We start from the raw sequence: 23,418 nt of genomic DNA, 5'->3' as shown, positions 1-23,418 counted from the left end.
ACGCAGCGCACGCCTCTCACGGTGTACACCAAGACATCTCTTAATCCTCTACTTCTCCACCACTAGGGATCCACGGGCTCGTAAAATATAGGAACGTGTGTGGATATAACTGACAGGGAAAAGAAGCCTACACTAGTGTTTACAGATATTTAGAGTCTTAATTTTAGTTGTTCCTTCAGGCATCAGTCATTGATTATTCAGTGGCAGTACGGCTGAGATGATGATGTAAAAGAAATCCTCGACGTCCCAGCCCAGAATTCATCATCAGTTACGTGAAGACCACCTACCTAATAGCCGGTACGTCTGCCTTTGGCACGGATAAAAATGGCGATGCGTCGTGGCTTGGAAGCAATTTATTTTATTTAACCGTATGTCTAGGACCCCCCGTCGGGCAGCCCTTCGCTGGGTGCCGGCCTTTTCAATTTGACGCCACTTCGGCGACCTGCAGTCGATGATGATGATGATAGAATGATGATGAGGACAGCACAACACCCAGTCCCTGGGCAGAGAAAAATCCCCGATCCAGCCGGGAATCGAACCCGGGCCCAGAGGACTGACAATCTGTCACGCTGAACATTCAGCTACCGGGGCGGACGTGGAAGCACAATGAGGCCTAGGTTAGTCGCTGGAGGTAGTTGGCACCACATCTGAACCTAATTGCCGCAAATTCGTGGGAGGGGCCATGAGCTCTGACGCCACATTCGATCACATCCTTGGTGTGTTCGGTAGGGTTCAGATCTGGCGAGTTGGGGAGGGGGGGGGGGGCTCTTCACTGTGTTCTTCGACCCACTTCATCAGAGTCATGGCCTTGTGGCTTGGCGCACTCTCTTCTTGAAAAATGCCTATGCTGTCGGGAAACATAATCGTCGTGAAGGGGTGTACGTGGTCTGCGAACAGTGTACGATAATCGTTGGCCGAAGTGGTGCCTTGCACCAGTTTCACTGCACCCGTGGATGCCCACGTGATGTTCCCCAGAGCATAATGAAGCCGCCGCCAGCTTGTCTCCGCCTCGCAATGCAGGTTTCAAGGAACTTCTCCCCTCTCATCGGCATAATGAAGAGGATATTGGGGTTCATCAGACTATACAACGGAGTGCCACTGCGCCAACGTCCAGTGCCGATGGTCACGTGCCCATTTCAGTCCTGGTGTTAACACTGACACATGCATGGGTCGTTGGCAGCGGAGACTTATCGTTGGGAGTGTTCGGTGCACTGCGTCACAGTGGCCTGAAAGTCGCTTATGTTGTCAAAGCATTGACTCTTCATGTGAATTTCTGCACTCCGTCGTTTTGTAGTAGATTCGTGTTTATAACACCAAATCTCACGATGTATTTTCCAAAAAAGACTCGTTCGCGTTTTGCATCTAATCAACTCGCAGCAGGCGTCCACGCGTCGTTGTTATTCATCGGGAGTCAAGGTGTGCGAAACAAACATTGCACAAACTTTTCTTGTCTTCTGAACACTCTGGAGAACATCTCGGACACTTGATTACGAGATATTGCTCCGCTTCAATTTGTGGCACAACAGCGTTGACACACTATGCCCGCACGTCCACTACCTAACACAGCCTGCTCACAACACACTGGTCGAATGCACATCTGTTGTCTACAATTATTAATTGTTATTGCGCTGGCGTCGTTTATACGCTAGGAGTAAAATCAGTCTTTTGGCGCGACTGTGTGATTTTCAAGGGAACCGTCCTGGCATGTGCATTAAGAGCTTTAGGGAAAACACGTGAACCGTAAATCTCAATAGGAGTGCGGGGATTCGAATCCTGTCAAATGCGAGTCTAGTGTATTACCGCTGTTCTACCTCTCTCGGTCCGCTCTCCTAATAACAGCATGAAACGTTCAGAAACATGAGCAGTCTTATAGGTCCCACACTAGAGAAAACATTAACAGACTATGAATGCGATGATATGTTCCGTCGATAGCCGTGCTTGAAGATGAAGCTGTAATAGGATCAAAATAGATTGCAAATAAGTTGAAATAATAAATACAGCTGAGTGGAAGACAAGTGGTTGGAGAATTGCCATTGTTCCCCATAACAAAAGTTGGTAGGAATTGGAGGACTGGGGGATTGGTATTATCTAATTTGCTTCCTTTTCTAACAACCTACAGCGTTCTTAACTACGTAGGTGGTTTCAGGGACATCACAAGTATGCCAAAGCACAAAAAATTTAATTATTTCATTTTTCTGAAATTTATTTTTCCGTCCATAGTGACCTATAAGTCTTCGTCTGTAAGATGTCAACTTGTATTGCAGACAAAGGTTCAGGATACAATACCCGATAGCAAAAGACGTTTTATTTGTTAGTTTAGTTGGTAGAGTTGAAACTGTTTCCACTCAGCACCACAGTCATTTCGACATGACGTAGCCCAGATATTGGAATGCAACAGAAGATAGCTCTTACGAAAAGATTACAGTATAATTTATGCTCTGCTAGGATTAGTACACTTCGTTTTGGTACCAGTTACACGTCTTAGGGCGTGTCTTCGAACGATCTTCAGAAAAGCGTTGTTGTTAGTTTAGAGCTGGAAGGAAATCGGAATTTACTTGACTGTGTGGTTATAATGGAAACGTGACTGTTTTCCTTAAATAATTCCGCAGATTGGAATCGTACCTTAACGTGTTATTTTTAGGCTCTAAATGACCGCCGTGCTACACGTACCAACGGATGCTTTGTTCCGCGAACCGTGACGGAGCCAGCTTACTGTAATGCGAACAGAGACCTCAGGAAGCGTAGGGCATTAGCCCATACCGCCATTCCTGCGGTTCCCCTCCCGCCTCTACAGCGGAATATGTGCACATTGAACAGTCACAGCATCTCCGTTGCGGCCATTCAGACACTGCATAGTAAAGGAAGGATGAAATAAAGTGGCTTATCTTGTCCGCCCCGGGTAGCTGAGTGGTCAGCTGCGACAGAATGTCAATCCTAAGCGCCCGGGTTCGATTCCCGGCTGGGTCGGAGGTTTTCTCCGCTCAGGGACTGGGTGTTGTGTTGTCCTAATCATCATCATTTCATCTCCATCGACACTCAAGTCACCGAAGTGGCGTCAAATCGAAAGACTTGCACCCGGCGAACCGTCTACCATTTCACTACAGCTGCACGCCACCTTACATTTGGTTAGTATACGGACAGAATAGATGTTTCATGTCCCGATATATTGATGAATATTTTCAAATGAAATGAAACTTTTCAGGGAATAGAATAAGCGATGAAAACACAGTTATTTCTTTCTACAGAAAACCAACTCATATTACATCTGTTTAGGGTAAGGCGTCGACAACGTTACTAATTTCTCACGGTTGAGGTTCACAGTCAGGTAGAATTTTTTAAACGGTATCATATTCGCCGTTGGCTGTAGAAGTTATTTATTTCGTTGTTGCTTTTTCGGCCTTGGGGCAGTTTTCAGATGGCACTGCAGAAGCAAAATCTTTTGCAGTGCCACTTGGAAACGGCCCAAAGATGGAAATTACAATAGTGAAATAGTAGTTCGAAAATTAAGTTCCGATTCTATTTTTCTCGGCGGCACTGCTGGGATCGCAGTTCCGCTCATGCACAGTAGTATCTCTTGTTCAAGCAGAACGAAATGACGCCGTTTCGAGCTCGCTCTGTGTTGTATGTCGTCCGTAGTGATTGTTTATAATAGCATCGTTGATCGAAAATACCGCCGCAAGTGAACTGAGATCTGTGAATCGTGTTTTGAATGCCAAGAACATTAAACGAAGTGACATTCATAGAAAAATCTGCGAGGTTTATGGAAAAATGTAATGAGTGCTTCAATGATGAGAAGATGGATTCGAAAAGTTAAGGAAGGGCGCGATCAAGTGCATGACGAAGAACGAAGTGGACGTCCATCTGAGGTTTCTGATGAAGTGGTTAGTACTCGTCAACTTTCATTTCGTGAACTGTAATACACGAGATTGTTATTGAAAAACTGAGTTTTCATAAACTTTGCTCTCCTTGGATGCCTAAACTTCTTAGTGAACGACGCAAACAGCAGCAGATGGGCAACGCGCTTGAAATTTTTGTCGCGTTTCAGTGACGATGGCGAGAAATTTTTATCCCAAATAGTCACGGTGCATGAAACTCGGGTTGGTTATCACACCCCTGAAACGAAAAGGCAATCGATGGAATGGAGGCTACGTTGAAAAGTAGAGTAGCTGTTATAGATTTTTGTGAAATAAATTGCTTCCTTTATATGCATTCGATTCCTTTTTTAAATACCAAACGGAACTTACTTTCCGAACTACGCTCGTGATTTTTACAGTCAACGGCGAACATGATGTTCTCTAAGAAACGACGTTATTGTTGTTCTGCTCGTAGTATACAGCTTCCTGAAGACGCATTCGCGGGTCTGAGTGCCATCTCAGGTATGTTTCCGAGTCATTATGGTCTGTAGCTCTTTGCCGTCATCCCGATCAAAGGCTTTTGCAAAATAAAAAAATAATGTTTCCTATTTCCCAATTCCCGCATTCCCGTCATCTGGTTCAATACAAGCTTTGATGCTCGACGGTTTCCTTCCGTGAGTGGAACTTATTGCGGATGTCTTTATAGGAGATTCACACTTTGGTTTTCGTAACTCCGAATGTTTGTAAAATATTGTATTTAACATTTGAAAAGTTAGTAGAGAACAGACAACTGGAGGCTACACGAAGGTACGCCGAAAGCCTCTCGACGAGACGCGTACAGAATTTCAGGCCCGCCACAGTATGCAATCGACGTCCTCGAACTTTGCAGTTCGCGCTGGCCACCGCCCGCCTGACCTTTGTCGCCGTCTGCACGGGAGCCCGTCCCGTGTCGCTGGTCGGAGGTCGGCAGCCAAGTCGTGCTCACCGGAGACGTGTGCGTGACGCTCCGAGGTCAGCTGGACCAACGACTTCGACATTACAAGAAACATACGTGCGTTGTCGCCCTTTATTATCGGTTCGCGTACCCCTCCCTCCAAAGCATAGCGAAGGATTGCATCAGCCAGTTGACAGCGTGATACCTGTGAAGATAATGTAATAAAGTAGGTGTTATCATTCTCAGGGGTGGTACATAAATCCTGTTGGAATGAAACGTGCACTCATTGCGCAAAACAAAAGGCTGGATTCGGATCCAATGCTCCTCCACCTCAGCTGTTGCTCGAGACCGAGTATTTGGGAGGAGGAGTAACCCAGTAATGGTTTCACCATGTCGATATATATTTTCTGCGGGTTACACTTAAAGCGTAAGCCGGGATGAACATGTACATATCTTTAGCTTGCTACATTAGTACAATATTTGAACATGGTTCCCTGTTATTACTGCTTACTGCTTTTATGTTCCCAGGTCAATCTCGTAATATTACCCTACTCATTACGGAACACTAATATCTATACTCCTTTCTTCCAGATACATCACAAAAGGCACAAAGGATAATTATCCTAAGCAATGAGAGCATTCTTTAACTCTAAAATATTTTGTCCACTCACACTGGCGACTGAATGATGAAGTTTTAAACATGCATCTTAGACTCTGGCAAAAAGGGAAGCATTATGATGGACTCAAATTAGTCCATACTTGTACACTAACTATGTAAAGAAAAGAGCTAGTGATATGCTTTGTTCCAGTTAGTATCTGAAACATTTCAGTAGCTCATCCGGTGTAGAACCGCTCCTGAAGTGTAATGTAAATAAGCTATAAAGAAAAACAGTGTTTCATGAAAAATATTTTTCGTTGTGTATGAAAAATAATAGTAATCAACTGAGGAGAATTATTGGTACTAATCATTGCCTTTCTGTTGTGGATTGCTCGACTTTATATTGGGGTATGACACAGGCATTCTTAAGGCACTGGATCTATAAATGGAACATAGGGGTTTCGAACTTCGTCCTTTCATCCGGATTTAAGTTTTCCTTGGTATCCATAAATCGATTTAAGCAGGGTCCAGGATGGTTCCTTTTAAAAGGACAACACAAATATTTCCTTGTCCAGTGGGAGCTTGTGCTTCGTCTCTAGCGACCTCACCGTTGAAGGATTGTTGAAACCTAATTTACTTTCCTTCCTTTGTTGTATTTGCCCTCGAGTATTCCGTTGTCTTAGATTCGTCCTCAAGACTGAATTCCACATATATATGCTAAATATCGCCACGAAACACTCTTCGCTCACAGTGGAAATGCAAACACGACTGAGACATAACAGGTCTGTTTGTCGTTCTGTTACAATTGAAAGGGTCGGCGGAACTGAAGTGCTACCCCTCAGTTTAGTGAAGATTAGACCACTTTATCTTAAGTGTTGTCGAATGCACCACATGATAGTAACAACTAGTTTCACGTGTAACGCTTGAATCCACTGTCTACTAAATAAAATGTTGCCACCGAATCTATGTTCCTGTCGTTGAAATTAATCGAAAATGTAGTCTGGAATTTTCCTAGCTACGCTCATGTGCGTTAGCAGATTGTTCCGCTGACCGCTTCAATTGTGTATCTTCTCTTATACATACAGTACAACTCCAGTTTGGATGGAAATTTAAGAGGTTGTGTAATTTTCCCGCACTTCTTCCCCATTTTAGACATATTGGGCTGGAGCATAAGTTCGTAGCGTTTTTCTTTTGCATGTTGGTATTCCGGTTGGTATGGGTTTATTTATCGATTTTCATTTTTAATTTGTGGTTCACTATTGCTATTTGAGTTTAAATATTGTAACATTTGGAAACAATGAGTGAAGCTGCGGATGCTAGAAAACGATGTGCCAAGCCAAGAAATCGCCCCGACATATTCTTCTGTTTCAGTTCAGTAGAGGGATAACAGCAGCGGTGGACTCCAGATATAGTTCTGCTGTGTGTGGGGATAAAACCATTGGACAGAATATGGCAAGAAAAGGATCGTTTTGACATTAGGATGACCTCCCGAATTGTTGAAGATCGTTTAATTAATCCACAATGCTCCATGTCGTTTTACTCCAGTACTGGCAAATGTGATGAGCTGTGATCATTCCACAATCTGGCGACATTTCCATGCACTAGGGAAGCTTCAAAAATCGGCTATATCGGTACCATGTCTTTATGCTAAAGTAAATGAAAGTAAAAGAATGCTTGAGCCCAAACAAAGATCTGCGCGCATCCACAAAAAATAATGTTGTACTTTTGGTGGAACAGCGACGGTGTCATGTACCACGTACAAACTGCTTCCCCGAATTGTAACCATCACTGCTGACACTTATTTTAAACAACTGAGACGTCTTGCAGATACAATCTGAGAACAACGACCAGGAAGACTGCGTGAAGGGATGCTACTCAAAGATGACGCTCGTCCTCATTCTGCTGGTCTGACGAGAAATGGGTTGGGAAATGACTCCACACCCACCTTATTCACCTGATCTTGTGCTCACGGATTTTCACCTTTTCCACTCTCTAGCGAGTAATCTTCAAAGAACTTCCTTTCTAGATGGAAATGCACTCCCAACACGGTTCGACGAGTTCTTCGCCTCAAAACGACTTGATTTCTACAGTCGGGGAATCGAAAAGCTACCCCAGCGTTGGCAGACTATTGTAAATTGAGAAGGAGAATGTATTATTGATGACTGAAGTCCCTGTTAAATGCGTCTGTTGTCACTTACATAAAAACGCTACGAACTTATTCATCACTGTGTCGCTCACGCCAGCAGTGATGCAGCCGAACCATCACATTTGCTAAGCGGGCTGCATCCGCCCGTTTCGCAGGCGCGCAGTGCACTCTAAAACAGGAAAGCCGCATCTATTTCCTCCCACTCACATCTCGTTCCTTAGGTAGCGGTTCCGTTCATCGTCTGCAGTGATGACGCTAATCAACGTAGAAATATAGCAGAGTGGGAGAAGTAGGGGGGCAGATATATTACAAAATCTAATTTCCGGTGGGAAACGACGAAAGCGGACGACGTTCTTCAAAGCCGAATCTAACATGCTCAGTGTGACTTTCTGAAACTGGTTTGTACTGAAACTCTGATGAACATCACAGTATAGTTGGCCTCACTGCATACGACTCTGTTCTTTGCACATGCTGGCGTAAATGCTTGATAACTGTTCCCATTTGGAGATTTCGTTGGTCTTTTTCATTGCGGTTGTGTTTGGCAGGTTACGCTTGGGGCCTGAAGATGACACTGTTTGGTGTAGAAACTGGTAGCATGTATTAAAAAGTATAAACGATGTTGGATTCCAATAAGCTTATTCAAGTACGTTTGGTATTAGTCAGTGTTAGCGAAATACTTAACTTGGTGATCAGCTTTTTTAATGATAAATCTGAATTGACATTGAAAGCGTTAGGACAATGCCTTTTTGGGATGGAATAAGTCTGTTAAGAAAAAAGTACTCTCGATGCATTGATAAACCCTTGGAAGTCAGCAGATAGTTTTTATGCGATGAGCGAGTACTTTACACATACGTTTCGTGATTCTGCACCTAACGTAGAAGGCAGTGCTTGCATGTCTTATAACTAACCTCAGTGAAATGCATCGTACGGCAGCTGCTTCTATGTGGCGTGCACAATTAGGACATAGCTTCTCACTAACAACTCCTGCACAGTCCAGTTATTTCAGTTGGCATTTCCCCCAATGTTGCGGTAAGCAGCAGCAAAGGAACTGCCCAGACGTCATCCCAAGTCGTTTTGTAAGTGTTTACCCTGGAAGCTTTCACCTCAGCATGCGTTATTTCGTCAACTGTGGTATTTCTCCACAAAACAATGCAAAGGAAATGACGTCATTACCTACCGTTTAGGTACGTAAGAATCGTTCGGCAATCGGTCTGCTCTGGAGCTTGCACCAGTGATCGACGTAGCTGCGGGGAAGGAGCTACAGTGTGGAAGTAGCTGAAGTTCTATGTCCGTAGAAATGATTCTTACTAACGCCGGTTGAGAATCATAGTAACGCTTTTCTCGCCGTGTTCCACCTACATGTACATGATTATCCTGCAGTTCCCACATACGTGTTCGGCAGAGAGTGACGTGCAAGATTTTATAAAGTCAGTGACTGTCTAACGAGAAGAGTCACATCTTGTCTATAGGATGACAGTTACCTGCAAATTACAATTTTATGCCTAAAAGAATGGTAACCGTGTTATTAATGCGATATTATTTTACCACATGTGGGCAACGTAGTATACTCTGTCAGTGGAACTCTGGCTATGCGGTCTCAGAATACATTCGGAGTTTTGTGTATTTCCTGGTTTCCTTCTGTCACAAACACAGTTTTGCCGGTGTTTGTCTTCGATTTAAGAAATTTATTTTGATGTCGTATTCCATGTTCCTCGACGTTTCTTGTATGCGAGTGAGCACGTCCATTAAACTACTTGGAGTGATATGGTATTGAAAAAGAATGAAAATGCAATCCGTAGTGGTAACTGTTCTCGAATCAAGTGAAAAGTTCTTAGGTGTACGAATTGAGGAATGACTGAAGGTGACATCGAACATGTTTACATGTATCGGCAGTAGACTGTTGTTTAGAATTATCGTAAGGTGATGTTTTCTACTATGTGGAACTTGGCTTTGGACACATTGTCATCCGCCAGACTTAACATAGTATCATTGTTATTACAAGCTCTACATATGAATAATTACACTAGTTCATCTGGCTAGGGCGCTGCAGTCGTGGACTGTGCGCCTGGTCCCGGCGGAGGTTCGAGTCCTCCCTCGGGCATGGGTGTGTGTGTTTGTCCTTAGGATAATTTAGCTTAAGTAGTGTGTAAGCTTAGGGACTGATGACCTTAGCAGTTAAGTCCCATAAGATCTCACACACATTTGAACAGTTCATCTGGATTAGGATGGGTAAACGAAATTCTTCATCGTCTATTCAGAGGCTCCGTAATTTTTCACATTGAATGATTAAAGGAAACTTAAATCTGGCTTGTCAGACGGAGATTTGAACCCCGCCATCCTAAATGCAATTAGAGTGCTTCAAACTTTGCACCATCTCATACGACGATGTTTCACTTAAGAAATGTTGGTTACGTGTGTGTGACAACGGTATATGGAACCCCGCCATCCTAAATGCAATTAGAGTGCTTCAAACTTTGCACCATCTCATACGACGATGTTTCACTTAAGAAATGTTGGTTACGTGTGTGTGACAACGGTATATGTACCAGTTGCATTCATCAGCTGTACATCCATTTAACTGCAAAAGTACTGAAACTTCCTGGCAGATTAAAACTGTCTGCCGGACCGAGACTCTACCACTTGCCCGCGAAAGGCAAAAGTCCCGAGTTCGAGTCTCGGTCCGGCACACAATTTTAATCTGCCAGAAAGTTTCATATCAGCGCACACTCCGCTGCAGAGTGAAAAAATTCGTTCTGCAAAAGTGCTGTTCGTTCTAACTGATGTTGAACAGATCGGCCGGCCGTAGTGGCCGAGCGGTTCTAGGCGCTTCAGTTTGGAACCTCGCAACCGCTACGGTCGCAGGTTCGAATCCTGCCTCGGGCATGGATGTGTGTGATGTCCTTAGGTTAGTTAGGTTTAAGTAGTTCTAAGTTGTAGGGGACTGATGACCTCAGATGTTAAGTCCCATAGTGCTCAGAGCCATTTGAACAGATCAAATCAAATCAATGACTGAAGAACGGTGGGTAATAGTTGGATGATGTGTCATAGTAGATCGAAAACATACGTGGTATCAGTGCTTCAGGCAAATCCGCAGGAAAGCAGTTGGACGTTTGCGTGCCCTGTGCTCACTGATAAGTCTGGATCCCACGCTGCTTCCACAACTTGACTCTTATCCTCTATATGACTGTAGTGTGTCCGCTGCTAGAGTATACTTCCGTAGGGTGGGGAGATACGATAAGAAATGAGGAGGTCCTCCACAAAATGGACGAGGACAGAAATATGTGGAAGATATCAAGAGAAGGGACAGGATGATAGGACAAGCGATAAGATCTCGGAGAATAATTTCCCTAGTGCAAGCATTGTAGGGGAAACTGAGATCTGAATATTTCAGATAAACAATGGAAGACGTTGGTTGTAAGTGCTACACCGAGATGAGGAGGTTGCTACGTGTCACGTAACTTCCTTTCGCGATACCTCGCCGAGTTCACTAGAGTTCCTCTACATTGCAACTATTGCCACCAGACCGTTCTCAAATTCTACACAAAAACGCGGCGGTACGAGAGCTGATTTCTCAGAGTGTTAAGCAGAAAAATTCACTGTATGCCTGAACAAGACGGCATGATCTACTCCGAAAACTATACTATTGCGACAGGGTTATTGATGATCACCTGTGTTGTGTCAGAAGGTGACTGCTCGAAAACTACAAGACTAAAAGGAAATAACACAGGAAATTGCATGTCTCTAAGTTTTCGTTCGTAAAACGCACCGTGCTGAATTGCAGGAGGAGGAGCAGGCGTGTAAGAACACTTAGACAAACCGTCCGCTCTGTTTTGTCGCATCTAATTACTTCTCGTCTGCAGATGAGGAGATTTGCAAAGCGGGTTGCTGTTGCGCTTTCTTTGGTAGGTGACAAATGTCCATGTTGAGCACCTGTGATCTGGATAGAAACTGTCCAATGATGAGTGTTTGCTGTGAGTGTTTTAGTTTTCATGCAGTGGTCTTCTGAAACCTCGGAGGTACTGATGAATAGCCGTCATTTATGGGACAAAATGAACTGCGGGCATAGCAAGGGTGGCACCACAGTCATATTACAACCGAGAAACGGGGAGGGGAGGACAGTAATAGCGTACACTCCAATAACCTTATGAAGTTCGATCAAAAAGTTTCTATTTGATGGCCGTACCGTCAAAAATCGGCATGCCAATCAGACAAAATCGCCCTGAGCGTTGAAGGAATTATCTCACAGGTACATCAGGTTGAAGATACCCGGTTGGTAAAACAACGTGTCCTGCTGCGTCAAGAACACCATAATGCCTGCTACACATCTTGCGTCCGACAGGAATCGTCGACCCTTCAAGAGCTAGTCGCTTGGGGAGAGGTCAAGGCTATAGGGCGGGTGCTCCAGTGTCTCCCACTTCCGCGTACGGGGAAGTGCGTCATAATGAAACAGCAGCACCTCTCGTTGCGTACCATCCCACAACAGTGGCTTCGGAAGACATGCTGCCGCATACACATTCTTCATTCTCCGATGGATGTCTACCTGTGTTTGTCCTTAGACAGCCAAGAAAAGAATAATAGCTCGTTGGTCCTGTTTCGATGCATTTGATAAAAACGTCTTCATAGCTAATGTTTCCGCACCTGTCACACGCACATCGGAAATGCACGAATGTCACACTAACCCTTTGTCTACAAGCCGGTGCTTATACACCCGCATCGGAGTCGTGCGTTGCATGTAAGTAGCAGCACCGCCCTCAAACGAAAATTTTTTGATCGCCCCTTATTCATGCGGAGCACTGGAATAGCTGCACTTCTACACGCCATTCCACACGTAGCACCACATTTAAAAACTGAACGGCACTATCGATTGACAATTAACTCGCAGTGTAATGAGCATGGATCCACATTTCTCCTAAATAAACCATTAATCGCTTTCATTCTGATGCCGAATTACTAAATAAAAATTTAATACAGTGTTTCCTTTTTTGAAACCGTCTCGTCTCCGTTGAACACGGGATGACTCTTTTATTTTAGCACCAATATTTTTTGTCAAAGTTTCCTTGTTAGCCTTAATGTCCAATTCTGTGCAACAAATCCTGGGACGTTTTTTCGCGAAGTTGATATTTCTATGCATTGCTCATAATATTGCAGTAATTGCTGCCTAAAACACATTTAATGATGTAGTCAATAAGATATTTATTTTGTGTATTTTGCTTCTAGATCTCTGAATCATATTCTTTGAGTCCTTTCGTACTGCTGTATGTGGCACACCATGGACTTACTCAACTTCCGCATTTAGCTTTCGCTTTCCGTCATCTTTTCTGTCAGCACTGTCATCGATAATAAATATAATGACGTTAACACCAACCGTCGCGGCTGCCCACAAAGGCATTTTCCCGTGATGATTTGCCATACTTGCACTGCGAGGCAACATCTTACACTGCTTTGAACTGTATCGTGACTGTATCCACTCACGTGACCAATTTAATCGTCGCTACGGTCAGATATTTTGTCGAGTACTAATGTAAAGTAATCCAATACACGAGATACTTACTTATTTACTTTCCATTTCAGGGCGAGAACGTCTAAATTCTCTTCTTCCATAACTCTGCAGCTTTAATTGTAATGTCATTGCATAAAAAAGTCTTCAGCTGTGCAAACAAGCTCCATCCTTGGGCGCATACGGAAATGTCCGATCGCCTGTATGTCTTCGCATTCACGCTGGTCATCTTAATCATGTTCACTGTTCGTTTTATGACTTCCGTCCTTAATTTACTCAGCGCTCTTCAAGTACTGTACTGCAGCTACTTCCCTTGTCTGATTTCTACTTCCGGATGCTGGTTTGTATTTTTCACAGTACCGAACCATAAAAATGAGCGGTGAGTCTCAGGTCGGCCTTTCAGCGGTACTGTGCGTTGGATACAGCTCTTCCTTGACTTGGTGATTATACATTAAGGACAGTGACCCGGTTCGCTTTGGTGGTGCTATGGACGCAAGTAGGTACATTTTATGGACGCGTGTAGGACTCAGACATCCGGCGACAATACTGACTGCCTCATGTAAAGCGACTTCAACTTGGTTGGAAAACAGAGTCCCATTTCTGACGATCGAAGAACTTCAGGCTGTGCTGCCCATGTAGATCCAGTGAGTTTACGTATAACTTTGTTCCTTGTACATATTCTTTCCTTTTAGCTCATTGCCAACGGCTAGCCCTTTTATCATCGGCAAACATCAGAGAAAGAATACACGAGACGACAGGAAATTAAATGGAAACACCACCTACAAAAATAGTTTTGCAGACAAAACCAGAATAGTTGTTAAACAAATCCATCGGATAAGATGTCGACTAGTGTCCAAAGAGCGTGTGAGGATAGTAACTTTGGACCTCTTGGATTGACAAGTCCGTTAAATTTCTACGAACTAGGTGTATACTTTAGAGAGCGACGTAGTTGTCGTTAAGTTTCATTCAAGTAACGGTTTTGCTTAAAGTTCCAAACAGATGCAGCGCAAGTTTTTACTGTTGATAACGGATGTTACACAGTTTTTGGAAATGGGTAAATATGAGTATCGTGCAGTGGTGAAAACGTTATTGTTACAAAACGGAGGGGGGGGGGGGGGGGGGGGAGATCGCTTCCATGGTGCCAAATGAGCTCATGAAGTGTTTGCACCAGCATTCAAGTCCGTTCATTACTGGATAAGTGAATATCGTGGTGGTACGAGGACTGCAAATTGTACACGTTCCAGATGCGCGACTATCATTCTTTGTGGACAAATGTTCGGAGAAATTCGTGGTACGGGGTGGAACATCGTTTAGATGGTAGGCCTCTCATATAAGAAGGTATGGTTAGATTAAAAGTGATCGAGAAAGACCATTTCAAAATCGCGTTGAAAAAGTTCAAACATAATCTAAGGGACTTCTGACGTTGTTATCTGACCATACACGATCCACGGATTAGCTGTTACACTTAAGGTGGCAAAACTGGCATCAAAAAAGTGGTGTGACGAAAGAGACATTCCGCTGAAAAAAAACCTAAAACCGTTTTACTGTATGTAAGCGAACATTGGCATCTGTAACATATTCGAGGAATTTTATTATAGGTACAACTGCTGCACTTGTCATTTAACAGTCGAGTTCGGCTGTACTGGACCATCTTCAGGCTGTATAAAACATGATCAGCTAAACATCATACAAACATATCCTTACAATATCACCACTTTTGACAAGTTTTGTATAGCATGAAGTTGTCGTATTGTAAAGCCAGATTTGTACGATGTTCGTCTGATCATTTTACTCGTATGTAGTCTGGAGATGGTCCAGCATAGACCTAAATGAGTTGCTAAACAAAGAAAAGGAGAAGTGCAGCAGTTATACATACAATGAAATTCCTTTAAAATCATTTTGTCGGTCGGAAATGGTTTACGAGACAGAGTATTCCTACCGAAACTGGAACGAGGAGTGATCTACTATCCTTATTTCTAGAAAATACACGTATTTCAATCGTTATTTCATTATCTTCAGATCGCCTGTTGTACGCAGTGTCGACAGTCTACATAACATTCGCAGTTATTCAGCACCTGTCTTAGAGAAAAATACATAATAATGTATGTAAAATTCTGGTTTGTGTCCTACCAGACAACGCGATGTGCAAGGGTCATTTTCGTAGTTTTCTTTTGGCTTTTCTTTACTCCTTTATTACTTTCATTCTCTTAGAACAAGCTCTTTTCCGTTGGTGAAAACACGTTGTTCCGGGCTTAGTGAGCTTTTCTGTGGGCCAACTGTCCAATAGTGAATTTTCTTTCTAAATTATTCTTTGTGTGTAGTGCACCAAATTGTGTTACAGCTGCTTCTTTCATGTGCTGTCCATCGATCTTTCTTATTATCCTATTTTTGCTGAGATGATAAAACAACAATCGACAAACTGATAGTGAACTATCTAGAATAATTCTTACATCCATCGTACTTAGAAATTCCTCCAGCGGTTTAGTGTTTAAAATATTTCTGTAGATTTAATAACAACGCAACTGCGACGGTCTGTCCGGTATTGAGGTTCCCGCTCGCTTCAGCAGTGCGAGTTTTCTACAGTATCCGGAACCGTGAAATCCCGAGGATCCCAGCGGGCTGAAGCATTGTTTGCTCGGCTTCTTAATTCGGCGATAATGTCCGGGGATTTCCGCCAGATGTCAGGCCCGCCGCTGGAAACGGAAAGTGGTCGCGGTGCTGCTCGCTGTACAGTTAGCGGCGGCTGCGGCGGAGGGCGGCTACGTCACAGTGGTGACGTCACGGCGCCCCTCCTCCGGCGCGGCGCTGAGCGAGGCGCGGCCAGCGACGGCGTTCGTTCCAGTAAGGCTGCGGCGGTGTCGGGAGCCAGGCGGGGTGCGAGGGAATGCTGTCAGAGGCGAACCACCTGCTGGTACACGGGGCGACTGCTATTACCTGGACACTCTGCCGGCCATCCTGTGACACGAGTCGCCAGTGAAACGGAACGCTCTGTGCACAAGGCTATACTACTCAGTGACGCACGCTTTCTTCAAGCTCCAGACACCACTACCATCTATTGGAGGAAAAACTGGTGAGTCTTTGCTCTCGACCACTGTCATCCTTTACACATACTACCAGTTCACAGCTTTGTATAGCTCTGTCATTAGTGTCACTTCTATCTGTCCAATTTCCACTGCGTCTTCTTAATGTTTGTCTGGGTGCAGCGAAATCTCACGTCATGTGTAGGCGTAGAAAAGAAGCTAGCAATGGCGTATATCGATTGTCACAATGCACCTAATGATGGGGATGATATAACTGTGTCCTAATTTGTCCTCCCATCATAATCACCAGTTGTACCCAATTGTGTTTGTCAGAACAAAAATAGTCGAAATTCTATATATTCCTTAAAAGATGTGATTTCCTTCCGAAAACCATTCTTTTACTTTGAAATGAACAGTTACTTCTACTGTTAAGCAAATAGCTATTTTGTCTCCCTAGAGCATCATCAAGTTGCATCACAATAAAGTATGCTTATCGCTTGTTATGTTCCACAAGTCACTACCTGAGAACAACCGAAGGCTCCCTAATAAAATTGTCTTGTCACTTGTTGCTTTCTCTCACAGTGACGCATGGTACATAACATACTGTAAGCATAATATTTTTACCTTGATAGAGCTTGTGATGTCAAAGAGGAAGAAATTATAACTGCTGAACAGTGAAATAGGGTTTATTACAAAAAAAAAAAAAAAAAAAAAAAAAAAACGGCCTTCGCAGGAAAATTAATTCCTTTAAGGGATTCACAGAGGCTGTAGATCCGAATGTACGAAAGATTATCTACCTACTTCCATGGCATTTTTTCTACCTAATGTACTCTCTTTCTACCCTAATATTGTGTGTCACAGAATGCTAATAGTCAAAAGATTCAGTTATCGATTTTAACGACGAATTACTTCAGGGAAATTATCGAAGCCATCGATATGACATATTTACCATTGATAAATCTTTTTGTGTTTACGTGTGACGATCTTGAGCTAGCATGAGGAATTCTCTCTCTGACTGTGTTAAGTCGATCTTTTTTAACGATGACCCTGACCTCTGTCTTTCTCAGAGAGTGATCTGCTAAATGAGGCTTTAGTACAGGTCGATATAGATCTTGAATCGCAGTGCCAGTCTTCTACTTCACCCATCTCCACAGATGCTCTGACGTCAACTACGCATGTCCAGCCCTACTTGGAAAGAATATTTAAAAGAATTGTCACAGTGTTAAGAAGTGGTTCCAAAATAAATAAATCGATCTTCCGGATCGTGGCAAAATTTGTAAATAGTTTTCTGAGGCGGTCACGCCTCGTTCAGCTATACAGTGCTACCCATGAAAGAATGCTGATGTTCTGCTCGTTCCTTGGTCTTGTACATTGTTTTAGTATCACAGAAAGGTTTAAAAGACTGATTCTTGGTTACTGCTGCCTGAAGTATTTGATGACGCGTCTACGGTCATGATAATTGAGAAAATACTGTCGTTTGTATTAATGTGCCGATAAGGAAGCAAATATAAATATTCAGATTAAATCGGATAATATAACATTACTGGGAAACCTGAAAAGTGAGGCATGTAAGAATTACTGAATCAGTACTATAAACTCCGCAGTTAATCAACTGCTTCGCAGAAGAACACCGTGTGCTACCTAATATACGTGCGCTTACAGATGCAGATAAAAAGCTGTGGAATTATATGAATTAATCCGAAAAGCTCTGAAAATATTTCAAGCCAAAGTCTTTGACGACAGTCTCTCTCAGATTCACGGTACCTTGCCAACGGATAAAAATTGATTTCAGTGTCAACCAGCGGCGACTAGTATGATCTAATATTTCGATATTTTTAATTCTTTGCTTCAGTTATCGCTGAACGTTATTCGTTTCCATAGCCTTTTGATCATGGAACGTTTAAGAACTGTTCTCTAAATCGCATTATTCCTATGACATTCTACGTTTTTAATGGATCAAAAACTAAATACATATTCCAGTAATATTAAAAGTGTCAGCTAAAACAAGGTCCAAACAACTGCAGCGATTTATAGTATCGTAGTATGAAATGTTACCTAAGCCTAATTGTTAATATATCACATGAGGTGATCTGGTTTACTGAAGCAACAAAAAGATATCGCCTGTTTGTGAGCTGTGGAAAGCGGCTTAAGGGCAATGGAAAGTAAACATTGCTAGTTATTTTCGTACTTTTCAAACATAGTTGGAAGTTGGGATGAGCATTTGAAACTAGTCATAAGCTAGCAGTACGCCATGTCCAAAGAAGCGAAGGAAACAGAAGTACAAAAACTCACTTTGTAAAACGAATTATTAGCGTCTGCTGTTGAATCGGAGTCTCGGAATAATATACGGAAATAAAAAAGTTCTGATGGACTATATTATGACGGTTCCTCCTCTTCGCTCTGTTAAATGTGATAGTGTGGCTACTGCAGTCTGGAGCGCATTTGTTTACAGAAATCTCGGTGGAGGTCATTTTGTTAAGATGTCTCTACACCGTTTAAGGAAGTAATCTGGAAAGTTATTTGCTAATGAATGTCTCCTGAACTAACTCAAAATAAATAATTTAGGTCGACTGAAGAGGCAGTCTCAAAATGTTTTGTATGTGAGGGCACAGAGGCGATTATCTGTTCACAAAAAAAAAAACTCTTGCAATGTGACCCACGTTAATGAAGTTCTTAACCAGATGGTACATTGTAGCGTTGTAGTCGATATGTAAGGGGAATCACTTCCAGTTTTAAGAGAGCCGAAGATCGTATTCGAGATATCGGGCAGAGAAATTTAAATTTTAAATTTATTAGAGGTACTTAATGTAGCACCGAGAAATTTTGAATATAAACTGCTTGAGACCAATCCACTGGTTCGGAAGCAGGTTCCTTTCTCAGATATGTCCTCTGATTTTTCTCATGACGTATGAAATATGTATGGTCAGAGATTCGAGTCACGTCCGTTGTTCGTTGCATTTACATTTCTAGAGACGTTTTCCGATCGATTTGTTGGTGCTTCATGTCATCCGAATTTGTTCAGTGGTATCATTTCCATAGCCTTGAATATTCTGAAACCGTTAATAGCTTAAGACTGTTTTTGGTATCGGAACTGGCAAGCTTCTGTTAAGACTGGTGCATTCACCAAAACACTTGCAGCTGGATCCGTCACGTAACATCATGAAATGTTCAACAATTTCGTTTTCTTTTCTTCTGATACTACTCGACAATGACCGAGCGCTAGCATTCACGTGTCTCTCAGTGTATAAAGCTGGTTTGCTGTAATCTTGGGTGACATAAAACATAGTCGTAGCCTATAACGAATTTTGTCAACGAATGTACATACTTTTTTATGCAGACTGCGATATTTGGGAAACATACAGTAACATGGAAAGACTCTCTATAGATCTTTCAACGCTATGCTCAAACGATTATGTTATTTGTATGGTATTTGTATTGTACTGTATTGTAAAAGCAACGGTGAGACCTGGGGAAAGAAATGAGTATTAATCAAGATAGATTATTCTCGCTAGACAGTAAACGAACTACAGCGCAAGGTCAAAAGTTTCGGTTATTTCCTACCTTCAGAAAGGGGAAATCTGTACACCAATACTATTCATAATAAGATTGAAATCATAGTAATACGGGCCTTCATATATTCAGAAAGATACGCGTCCTTTAATTGCTTAATGTAATACCAACATGCATCAGCAACACACATTTAAAAGGCACATACTTGTGACGCTACTCTTTAAAAACACAGCGGGTACAGGTCTCCAGAAGCAAAAATATTTCTCCGTAGTTGAAGTTAATGGTGAGCAAATTTCCTTCTATTTGCTGAGAGTTGTTCGCTCAGAAAGCAGCAAACGTATTCCAAGATTGACCCATGCTTGGTTCTTAGATTATAAAAACATTGCGCCCTTGTCCTCTGATTCACTTAGAAAAGAGTCTGAATATCAACCCTATTAGTGCATTAAGAAAATCTTGAAAGAGAAGGTCATCGCCATCTAGAATCTAGCCTACCGTTATGTATGCAACTCTGAGATATTTACACTCCTTGAAATTTAGCGACGCTAGGAATTTCTGGCTTTGTCTTTCAGTAAACAAAAATAAAGTAGTACTGCGTTGTTTGCTGCACAGTGTAGCCGCCTCAATTGGACAGGTGCTCTTAACTCTCACCATTTGGACCATTCTTGCGAAAAATGTATGTTACGGCCAGAGCTCAGTTGCTCAGTATAGGGGATTATTGAAAGTGCGTGTGGAGGGCAGTGCTGTGTTGGCATTGTTGATGATTCATATGAGGAGTCGGTCCATTCCTTTCGAAAAATACGATGCTAATCGGTTTCATCGACCACTGGAGGCAAAAATCAGCATCATCAGTGCCCTATGTTGTCAGTTCATAAGATGCCTCTTACGAATAAGTGAGGCAGTAAGACCAAGTAAGAGCTTTCGCCTCGATCCCAGGACAAATGGTTCAGATGGCTCTGAGCACTATGGGACTTAAAAGCTGTGATCATCAGTCCCCTAGAACTTAGAACTACTTAAACCTAATTAACCTAAGGACATCACACACATCCATGCCCGATGCCCGCGGTGGTCTAGCGGTTCTAGGCGCTCAGTCCGGAACCGCGCGACTGCTACGGTCGCAGGTTCGAATCCTGCCTCGGGCATAGATGTGTGTGATGTTCTTAGGTTGGTTAGGTTTAAGTAGTTCTACGTTCTAGGGGAATGATGACCACAGATGTTAAGTCCCATAGTGCTCAGAGCCATTTGAACCATTTTTGAACCATGCCCGAGGCAAGATTCTAACCTGCGACAGTAGCAGTCGCACGGTTCCGAACTGAGCCCCTAGAACCGCTCGGCCACCACGGCCGGCTATCCCAGGACATAGGGGTACAGTGTGGCGACCACCAATTGTAACAGAATTTTTTTTTTCATTGCGAATTTGCTCTACCTTCTAGTGTAGAAGCTACCCAGTAATCTGGACACTGTTAAGAAAGTTTGGAGCACTGGCATTTGTGGCTGACCGTAAAATAATTCTACTGCCGCCAACGTACACCTCCAACTCGAATGATTGGTAGCCGAACGAGCCTGAATTCGATTCCCGGCCGGGTCGGATACTTTCTTCGCTCGGGGACTGATCGTTTTCTTGTCCTCGCTTTCGTATTCTCGTAACTGACATTCCCCGATTGAATGGCCGTATGGGCTCGTTCCGAAAGCGATTTAAAAAGATGTACATTTCGCTTAGTACCGTAAAGACAAGATAAGAGTGATCAGGGGTTGGATGGAAGAATATAGATACTCGTTTTTCTCTCGCTCCGTTTGCGAGAGCAAAAGGAGAGGGAATTGCTAACAACGGTAGAGGGGACTCTCGGACATGCTTCATATGGTGACTTGCGGTGTATGTATGATGATGAAGAAATGTGTATTCTGACATCGGTCGTGTTTGTAGTATGATAAATCACATTGAGTGAAATGCAGCATGAGGATGTCGACAGTCTTTGACATTAAAGAAAAGGTGTACAGAATTATCAGGTATGACACTAGGCAGATTAGACCTTACGGGGCGGACGAAATGGAAGTATTATCTACGAGTGAATCGACGTCCGTGATAGACTAGTATCACTGGAGTGTGGAAGATCCTCCTCATTGGGGTTTTGCACGGCGTAGCAGCAGTATTTTGGGGTGAGGTGGCGACTGCTGGCCGCGGAAGAGGAAGGTTCCCCAAGGCCAGGCTGCTGCCAGCAACGTCCCACATGGGAGGCGGCCCGGACAATTAGCGGCGGGCCTCCCAGCTGCCTACACGGCATTGTCGCACGGGCCTTGGCGGGCGCGCCGCGGTGCGGCGGAAGCTGTCGCTGTAGCCGGGCTCTCTCGCTGCTGCTCGCTTCTTTTGCACGACGCTGGGCGATGGCCCCCACATGAAACAGACACACACAGCTGGCCCTCTTCGATCTTCTTCATGCCTATCACACTTATAGAATTTAAAGCTCAGCTCTCAAAAAAAAGTAAAATACACTGCCTGACCAAAAAAAAAAAAAAAAAAATTGAAGGACCGAAAAGACATGGTCGGATGTTTTGTCTAACATGGTGCATGTACGCACTGCCAGCGCCTATGTAAATGATTCGAGTTACAATTCTCTGCAAGAGGTAGAATGGCTACCAGAGTGCATTAGTGTCGCTGTCAGGCCTGGTAGGGTATATAAGAGGCATGAACCGAGTCAGATGTCGAATGATCAATTGAAAGTATCCTGGCAGGGTCGCCAAGTGAAAGTATCTAACCAAAATTGTATCCTTTTATCCAGTGAATGTATCAGTGATAAGACTGTTCTAAATTGATTATTCAGCAAACCTGTATCTGACTGTGTCTGTGAAGTTGTTTTTTGCACTCCTCCATTTTGCCAGAAATGTAACATGTATTTGACTCAGCAATAAAATTTAAGAGAGTAATGCCGTTTGTGCAATGGCATTAAGATGGTACTGGACAATTTACTTTTGGCCCTGATGTTTACTTGGTTCTTTCATTGGTGGGTAACTTCACGCTACTACTCATTTTCATATTCAATTTAAGCAAAGGATTTGGATTATGATTTACGCTGTTAGAAACACAATGTTGATCTCAATATATATATATATATATTGTTAAACTTTTAAGTCATACACAAAACCTACCGTAGCACGAAACATTCTTACAAAAATTTTACCAAGCGCTTACTGTGTTCAAACCTTGGACATACAAATCCTAACTCTGAATATTATCTAACAAAACCAGTTTGAAATCATTGTATATCTTCTCTCATTAACATGCTGAGATTTGGTCTGGGGCAGCGAGTGTGACCTACGTTACAGCTGTCACCACACGTCTGCTTCCTCCGGGCACCTAGCTGCAACTCCTCGGTTTTTTACTGCACGCGCCCGGCTCTCTTAACCATCAAAGAAACTCCTACTCAAAGATACGTATTATACTCGTTCCACCTTGCGATTGGCAACTACCGACTATTTTCTGGAGCTACCCTGATCAGACCTTAGCACATACCTTTCACAATGTGTAGGGCGCGGAGGTACGGTGTACTTGTCTGAGACAGCGTTACCAGCGTCTCAAGTTTGAAAGGAGCTTCATTGTGGGTCTCCATTTGGTTAGCTGGTCGAATCGTGCAATATTCAGACTTGCAGGGCATTCGGCTGAGACAGTGGTCCGATGTTGGACTGGATGGAACGTAAGGGCAGGCATACTCGCCTTCAAGGTTCCAGTCGAACACATCTGACCACCACAAGGGAAGATCACCACACTCTGCACCGAGTTCGTCGTAACCGTTCCACAACTGCAGCTGCCATCGGAGGACAAGTCCTGGACTCCACGCACCACTGTGTGTCATTTGACAGCGCTGGT

General features: G+C 43.3%; 1 protein-coding gene across 3 annotated transcripts in view; it reads left to right on the top strand.

Annotated features, from left to right (window-relative positions):
- The window catches only part of LOC124596430, a 608,628-nt gene that overhangs the window by 239,685 nt on the left and 345,525 nt on the right, over window positions 1-23,418 (top strand). The window contains exon 1 of one of the 3 annotated variants that reach the window (XM_047135563.1): window positions 15,794-16,099. The exons of the other annotated variants lie outside the window; for them this stretch is intronic. The gene's annotated coding sequence lies outside the window, so the exon portion shown is untranslated. Of the gene's footprint in view, window positions 1-15,793; window positions 16,100-23,418 lie in introns of those variants that run through there. 3 annotated transcript variants of the gene reach the window in all.

This window comes from Schistocerca americana, chromosome 2 (assembly GCF_021461395.2).
Source record: "Schistocerca americana isolate TAMUIC-IGC-003095 chromosome 2, iqSchAmer2.1, whole genome shotgun sequence".
Classification (NCBI taxonomy): Eukaryota; Metazoa; Arthropoda; class Insecta; order Orthoptera; family Acrididae; genus Schistocerca; species Schistocerca americana.
Note: the sequence above shows the minus strand (reverse complement) of the source record. Positions and strands in the feature narration are given on the sequence as shown.